The sequence below is a fragment of the Aphis gossypii genome, chromosome X, assembly GCF_020184175.1.
Source record: "Aphis gossypii isolate Hap1 chromosome X, ASM2018417v2, whole genome shotgun sequence".
Taxonomy (NCBI): Eukaryota; Metazoa; Arthropoda; class Insecta; order Hemiptera; family Aphididae; genus Aphis; species Aphis gossypii.
The window spans coordinates 17,755,801-17,764,559 of NC_065533.1; the positions used below are offsets into that span (position 1 = coordinate 17,755,801).

General features: G+C 30.0%; 1 pseudogene; it reads right to left on the reverse strand.

The window, feature by feature from the left end:
* Window positions 1-3,322: 3,322 nt before the first annotated feature.
* On the reverse strand, window positions 3,323-5,728 carry LOC114123647 (uncharacterized; annotated as a pseudogene).
* Window positions 5,729-8,759: the final 3,031 nt, after the last annotated feature.

Sequence of the window (8,759 nt, forward strand, 5' to 3'; positions counted from 1 at the left end):
AAGTGTTACTTATTTTTGGTATGATAATTGCACATGCACTCTGGACACAATGGAACTTCACATTTTTGGCAGATGTATCTAGTTTTTGAATGACAACGTTCTTCATGACATCGATTCGCATTTTCGCATATGTTTTTAATGGATAATGGTTGTTGTTATCATATTGTATTTCTGCCGGCGTAGACACAACTCGAGTTGGTTTTTTTTTCGATGGCAGCTGAGTAAAATAGTCTGATTTTATTCCTCTTTTTGGACTTTGTTTGCCTAATTGTAATAGTGTCCAAACTAACGATGCCTTAAATTGCACTAGTGGTAAGTTTGGATCAATTGATTTTTTAAAAAGTGTTCACGAGTTTATAATACTAATGTTCAAAAAATGAAAAAATATTAGTAAATACCATTTTCGATTTTTGAAACCATGCGGATAATGTGCTATCATGCGGTCCATAATATCTACACCACCCATGAATCCATTATATTCGCTTATAGCGTATGGTCGAGTTATTTCTATTGTTGTTCTTGATTTTCTATCAAATCGTTTTGCCTTGTCTTCGGGAATAGCACCAGCGTATGTTGAGATAGTGTGTACTAATTTATTGTCTTGACAACGAAGAACTGTTATATTATCATTAGAAGTTACTAATGATGTCCATCCTCTTTGTAAATATTTACCATCTAGTAAATGATCCTTAATACCAGATACCCTGTTGAGTCTTAAAGTACCCAGTACGAAAATCTGTTGGTCTCTTAGGTGGCGAAGTAATGGAACTGACGTGAATAAATTATCCATAAACAGCTTGTGGTTTTTGCCTATTAAGCCATGACAAAGCCTTATAACCGTATCTCCAATAGGGCCATAGTGTGATTTTATTGAGGTATTTGAAGCACCTTGGTACAGTTCAAAACAGTTAACATAACCATCAGAGTTAGCCATGACCCAAACTTTAAATCACCATTTCTTTGGTTTTGATTTTAAATATTGTTTTTGACTACTTCTACCTTTGAAAGGCACCATCATCTCATCAATTGCTACATTCTCCTCTGGAGTTGCAGCAGCATGAAATGAATCATGCAGCATAGATAGTATTGGTCTAAGTTTCCAATACTTATCTGAAGACGGATCGTTCGAGTTTGGTTTTGATTCATTATTTGCGAAATGCAAAAAACTCTTAATTTCAGAGAATCTATTTACCGTCATATTATTTGCTATTAAATCCATTCTCATACCAGGTTAAGATGACCAATACATTCTGACATTAGGATATTTAATGTAAGTCATAGCAATATTTAATGCGAAAAATACCTTCAGCTCATTTGTCGTCAATTTGAAATTTTCTTTACCACTTTGAATCGCATACCTAATTGTTTCATCTTTTATGTGCTCAAAAATATTATTGGTAAATATCTGACTGAAGAAAGAATATGGAGTGGCATCTGGAGGGTTAATGTTTATTTGGTATGCACCGGAATATTGTGGAACATTATTACTAAAATTATTGTCTTTACCCGCAAACCACTTCGTTTTTCTAACTTTTTTTTTATAGTTATGGCGTTTAGTTTTAGGTACGAAATGTTTGGTCTTACTTTGAATAGGTGAAGTAGATACTTTGGCAACAGATTTATTTTTAGACCTATAAATAACAAAATATGAGATTAATAAATTAATAATAAACATTACTCCACCTTGTGTACTACCTTGTAATTTTAACAACATTTTTTTCAAATTGATCTTGATTTTGTCACGAGGTGCTTGGCTGATTTATCAATAAATCGTCTGTATCTATTACCTCATCATTTATAGCAATACATTCATCTACTTTCTCTAATTCTGTCATCATGTTTCGTTGAAAGTCTTCCATTTCTTTGATTTCTTTGAGGATCTGATCTTCTTCCTGCGGCCCTATTATAATTGCATCTTCATGCTCCATATCATCATCGCTTCCACAAAAACTTACTTCTGAATCACTCGGTATTTCTATATCTAGTAAAAACTGAATATCTTTATCCCTGATCTTACTCATATTTTTGATTTTTGGTGGTGAAAAATCTAAAATCAAGTATGTACTGTTTTAAAACATATTACAAAACTGTATCTGATTATGCATAGTGTCTCGTATGAGGACGACTTAATTTCTTGTTTATGATGTCTCGTATGAGGACATTTCATTTATTCTATCCTGAGACTGATATAAAGCGTATTTTAACATTATTATGACTAAAATACATTATTTATATTATTAACTAAGTGTATACAAATTATCATTATGGTTACTTACTTTTAAATGTTGATTTTCTAAAAAATAATATGACAGGTTTCAGTCGAATAGGAAGACTGAATTTTATTTTTAATTCACGTACATTTTCCCGCCAAAAATGATGATAACAACTAAACTGATGTTAGAAACGATTTATGACTACATGTATAAACACAATTTACACACCCACGGAAGATAATACAATTTTGATTGGTTTTAAATCAAATCGTTAACTAATGTCCTCATATGGGGCTATATGCACGAAGAGATATAAAGACAAAATATTTGGCATCCATGAACCTTCTAACCGTAGAAAATATGAACCTGCTAAGCATGCTCTGATCCTTATGCTCAGAAGTATAAGTTATGACTGAAAATAACCAGTTACTTATTTTCTTGTTTCTAATAGCTGTACACTGTACAGGATTTGATTTTAAGGACATCATTTTAACAACAATTTGTCGCCCGCAAAACTTTAATCTAATTATTGAAGCATTTATTACGGATAAAGGCACACACTTTGTGCAATTTTCAAAAAGCCTTTATGTTTCCCCTACTAAGCCTTATTTTGATGTACAAGGAAAATCAATTGTCTACATTTTTACCTTCTCAATTTGATTAAGTCAACTCGTTACATGTTATTTAAACATAATTTTCAAATTAATAATGATGTTGTAACTAAAAACCATCTTAATTCTTTTTACAAATATGACAATAAATGTAATCTCCAATAAGCACCAAAATTGACTAATGCCTTTTGAAAAAATGAAGGTTTATTTGGCTACACAAGTATTTAGTGGTACTGTTGCTGCTGATAGGTATGTCGATTGGTAATCGGAATAAAAATCCCCGTCCCTAGGAAAAAAAATACCCAGCCTACAATATTACCCACAACCACAATATAAAATGATTTTAATATTTAATTACAAATAGGTATACTATATATTATAGTTTTCAATCAAAAAATCAATATATTGTATAATGTTATCAATAATTTTAAATAAATTCTATTGCGAAATAGTAATAAAAAATAATATATAAAAATATTTCGATAATAATAATCACAGTTAGTTATTAGATTGTTTTCTAATATTATGGCTTATCGAATTTAAAAAATCCGAAGTATTTATTTTTCCACTTACAAACCTGGCACAAAGTTCTTTTAATTTTATTTCCGTTGTCCGCATCTGTCCAAGTTTGGTTGTTTTCATATTGGTTTCTCCTACGTCATCCAATGCTAATTTTGCGTAATTCGATGCAATCTCGTACTTCAGTTTTCTTATTAAATGCCAAACTTTGGGATTTTTAATACCAATTAAATGGGAAAATCGATTGTTCCATCCTTCTGTGACATTATTATTTGTTCGGTGTCTATTACTATCATCATTTGATACGGTAGTTTGATGTACATTCCATGTACAAGGTGGAAATACTGGAGGAATCCTTCGAAGACGAATATTGGACTTGTTTGTACTTATTTCTTTAAAAGGTTCATTAACAGAGGTTGTATCAAAATATATTATAAAATCTTCTGCTCCAGTTGGTATATTTTTTTTTATCCGCTCCATGCCGTTTTTAACATCATCTAAAGGAAAAAAATTTAGGCTATCAACCATAGTACAGAACTTACGGGATGCTTCGTCTTTTTTATAGCGTTTGGATAAACCTAATTCTTGTAATTTTCTATACGTTGACTGACAGAGGTGGTAAAAACATCCTCGAATCGTAGTGTGGCTGCTTAAGATCAGTTTTGCTGCATTCGTGACGGCTAGTTCAAAATCCATATTTAAAAAAACGGGATCTGGGTATTTTTCTCGTTTTTCACACTCGTTCATTACAGTACGAAACAAATGTTCATAAGTGTATTGTGTTTTACATTCAAGAATACAGTAAACAGCTGTAATAAAAAATGAATTTTTTCGAACTCGAAATACGAACAGTTGCTTAAAATATTCAGATGCAAGTCTAAAATTTCCGTCTATGAACCATGTATACTTGGAGAACTTGTTAATAAAGATAAACCCATGTTTGTGGAAAATATTAAAACTGGTTTATTCGCATCTGGGCCATTGTCATCTAATAAAAATCTTTCTTCTCCGTATAAGCACCATTCACCTAAAAAATTTTTTTTATTAATTTTTAAATTCTGAGCGACTGAGGGAGTGATGAATGTAGGTACTGATTTTACAATGACATCTATGTGTTTTTTTATATTATTATTTTTTGTAATTTTTTGAAATTAACAACAAAATATATAATATATCATTAAATAATTATATTATTCAATTTTTTTTATAGATATTGTTAGTTGTAAATTAAAAATATTATTTTGATAATATAAATATAAACACCTTCAGTTACTAATTCTTTTCTACATGCTGGCAGTGCTCGATTTGGGGGGGGGGGCAGAGGGGGGACGGAGTACCCCAACTAAATTTTCAGAAATTTAAGCGTACCTCTACTTATATTTATAAGGAGAATGTACGGAATGCTGGCACACTGCATTATTCTGCAATTTTATCAAAATGCACGAGATAACATCATAATTTTGACAATTTATTTATTGATAATAGTTTATGGAACTATTTAAATAAGTAGTTAATGGATTGTTTTTTATTTAGTTACTTTTAAGTTTGTTGTTACATGTAATAAAGGTATAACTATAAAATACAATATAATATTTACAGTAATTTTTTTTGTAATTGATAATTTATAAATATTTTTTATATGTTTAAAGAGGGAGAATAAGGGGTGTGGGGGCGTAGCCCCCACGGCTCAGTTATGTTTAAAAAAGTGATGGGGACGCTCTTTTTTTAAAAGTTTACAGAGTCCCCCTACTTTAATTTTGATAAGTCGAGCACTGCATGCTGGTTTTGAAGAATCGTTATAACCTCTGGGGTTTCGATTTGTCCGTTTTACGTGTTCTTCTTTTGGAAATTCAACTAATACTTCATGTGGTACATTACTCACAGACTAGATGTTGCATAGGATAGTTGTGCTTTTTCGTTCATTTTGTTTAGTAATTTTAAAGCAGCAACTGCATTTTTATTAGAAGTATGAACATGACCATGGTCAATACTAATAAATATTGGTTTATCAATATCTAAACTCGTCTCAAGTACACTCGGACACTTTCACGAGGTAAATTTAGAGCATCGCCAACGTATAAAATTGGAGCACTCTTTTTGAAAATGATAAAGATATCCGATGTGCGCAATTTTAGGTTTTTTACTATTATTTTTAATAATTTCAATAACGTGTTCCATTTTTATGTGTAGGTATACTATCGTGTACTAAGTGTGTACTGCACAGAGCACAGACCTATAATATGTGGTCCACTACAAATCGTTGCTAATTTTTCTTGAACAATACAATATTTGAACATGGTTAATGGTCATACCCATTTATTTTAAGATAGCGAGTATCCAGATTGTGTTCATGAGCCCATTACAGATAAGATAGATAGGTGTTACTTTTTACCTTGTTTTATATAATATCAAAGATACACACTACACCAAATAATGATAAAACAATTATGGTCAAAATGTTATAGAAGACGTAATATTTTATATCAGGCTATTATATAATATATATATATATATTAATTTTTTCAAGACTGGGCATTAACGAATTAAAAGTTAAAATTAAGTTACAACGTTAAATTAATTAAATCGTTGCTTTTTTTTCAAATAAACTTTTAACTTAATAAGTTACTTTTTTTTAAGATTAATGTGTTAACTTTAAGTTAATTTTATTCAAAAATCTAAATTAAGTTGATTTTCGTCCAAAGAATAATGCAAATTTTTGAATGAGATTTTTAGAAAAGTAGGTTTTTGATAGCTAGTTAATACTTAATGTATTATATAAATAATAATAATTAATATAAATTAATGTAATGCAATAATGTAATCTGGGGATTTTTTTTCCTTAGGTCGGAGATTTTTTTTCCCGGAGTCGTTCGTCAGGGGATTTTTTTCCGGGGATTTTTATTCCGCGGTTCATATCGGTTGCTTTAATATCTGGTATTTTACAGCCTAGTACCTAATTTACTATAGACTTAATAAGTTATATGGATAATTTATTTTACATATTTAATTCTTCCAAAATTCCTAATAGAAAAGACTTCAATTGGCCATTTAAAAAATCCCAAATCAATCATTCAAACAAAGTGAAAAGGGTTTTCAAAAACTTACATGTAATTCATAAATATAATGATACAGATGTAACTAAGCGGATGAACTTTATTAATGAATGGTTAATTTCGATAGCAGCTTTAAAAATGTTATAAAGCTCATTAAAAGTTTCAAAAAAACAAAGATTATGTCCTATACACTGATAGGCTAAATCAAGACTGACTGGAAAATTTATTTGGTAATTTTCGCCAAAGTCAAGGCAATTGTTTGAACCCTACACAAAAACAATTTATATGGGCATTTAAATTAAATTAAATTATTTTCAGCATTCATCTGGAGCAAATCGTATAAATTATTTTGACCAAATATTATGCTTGGTTGAGCCATTCTCTGATTTAGCTCTAGGTAATACAGATTCTTGAAATCATACGACAAATTCTCGCACGTGACAAGAGTCAACAAGAGTCATACATTTTGTCAACAGTGACAAATTCTTATCGCATATTACATATTATCGGTATTCTTGAACTGAAATCGATAAGATTTTATCACTTGTCGCATACTATAAAGTAATCGAATGAATCACTGTGGTAATAACACATAAGTTTGATCTTGAATCTTGAGTAACAAGCACTGAAAATAGTAAAAAATACTTAATTTACTATTTAGTAATTTATAATATAGGATTATACCTAGTCAATAGTGTGCTAGTTCCTTTTAAGTCTATTTTGGTTCCTTGTTATTTGTATTGTAGGTAGTATATTATAATTAAAATAATTATGTCTAAATCAAGGCCCACCCAATTGCAGATGAAATCTTTGGTTGAACTTATGACCAAAGATCCTTTATTGAGTGCCAGTTAATTTATCCAAAAATCTGCAAAACAAAAATGGGAAGTTATCGCAGAGCATCAATGCATTACCGGGAGCAGAAAAGAGCTGGAACAAATGGAGAAAATTAAGTTACATGCATATTGTGTTTACATTCTTGGAAACTTTAATTTAAATGTTAGATTCGTAGTAATTTAAAATTATAGTGCCGCAGTTAGTGGGGGATTAAGTGATGAAGGGTCATAACTTCAGAAAAATTAAAAAATTTAATATGTAGCAAATTTAGAAAATCTTATAAAATCAACCCTTTGACTTGACCGATCGTTTTTAAACTTTCACGGTTCGTAGCAAGTACACTAATCTACCATCCCTGCGAGTTTGATGAGACTCCTACAAATATCATGATCACGGATCGTTGTTTCATATCATTCGTTGAAACTTATCTTACCGACAGTCGCACATCAGATTTTAAAATTATGAAATATTACTGTGGCATTTTGAGGCCGTACGAAGTTACCATAGAAATTAGTGGTGAAAAATAAATATCTATTTCAAAAATCAATTTAAAATTGGAGAAACTCATCCTCATAAAATTATACAATTTTTCATTTATATTCTTTAAATAAAAATGAAAAGTGATCCAAGTCCCTCTTATTTCTTGTAAAATTGATCGTACTACCATTTATTTTTGGAATTCCTATTGAATTCAATTTATTTTAAATTTTATAACATTAATAATAAGTTTATAGTGTTATTTAAACACTTACCTCTTTGCTGGTAATTTTATTTCATAAATTTTCATAATTTTCAATTTCATAAATTCATAATCTCTATTTATTATAAGTAGGTACCTAATAGATGTGTTACAATTTATAACTGAACAATTTTTGCAGATTGACGGACTATCTATATGATTATGGAAACCCTTTTTACTTATGGACAGATAATATATATGATACCACTCAAAGTTTGATATACGGAATATCTGGGATAAATCCATTGTTTATTCCATCATTAATACCTATTTTAATAAAAATAACAAAACTGCTATCTCTATGGTCAGGCCTAATAATACCAATATTTGGTTATGGTGATGATGTATCTAGTTCGTCATTGAGTAGAGTTTTAGTGTTATAGGAAACATTTCATATTTTGTTAATCACACATATTTACGCCAATCATTTTTGGACAGGATATTTTGATTTCCTTATTTTCGTTCTGATATTTATTATAAACTGTTTACGATACTAAGTAGTTTTGCTCCTGTAGCAGTACAGATTAATTTTATGCATTTAACTAACCTAACCTTACGAACTCCTCTTAAACACCTCTGTGGAATTATTTATCTTGACTAAAATGTACGCTCTTAAGTCTATTCGACATAATTGTGCCTGTATCCATCATTCTCTTACTTAACAGCGAATCTAATAATGAAACTGTTGTAAAGTACGGGTTAAAAAATAGAACTGAACCTTCTGAGATGCTTTGAAAAAAATAAAGTACAACTGCATGTCCTAGCCCCAAAGATTTGTCTAAAAATG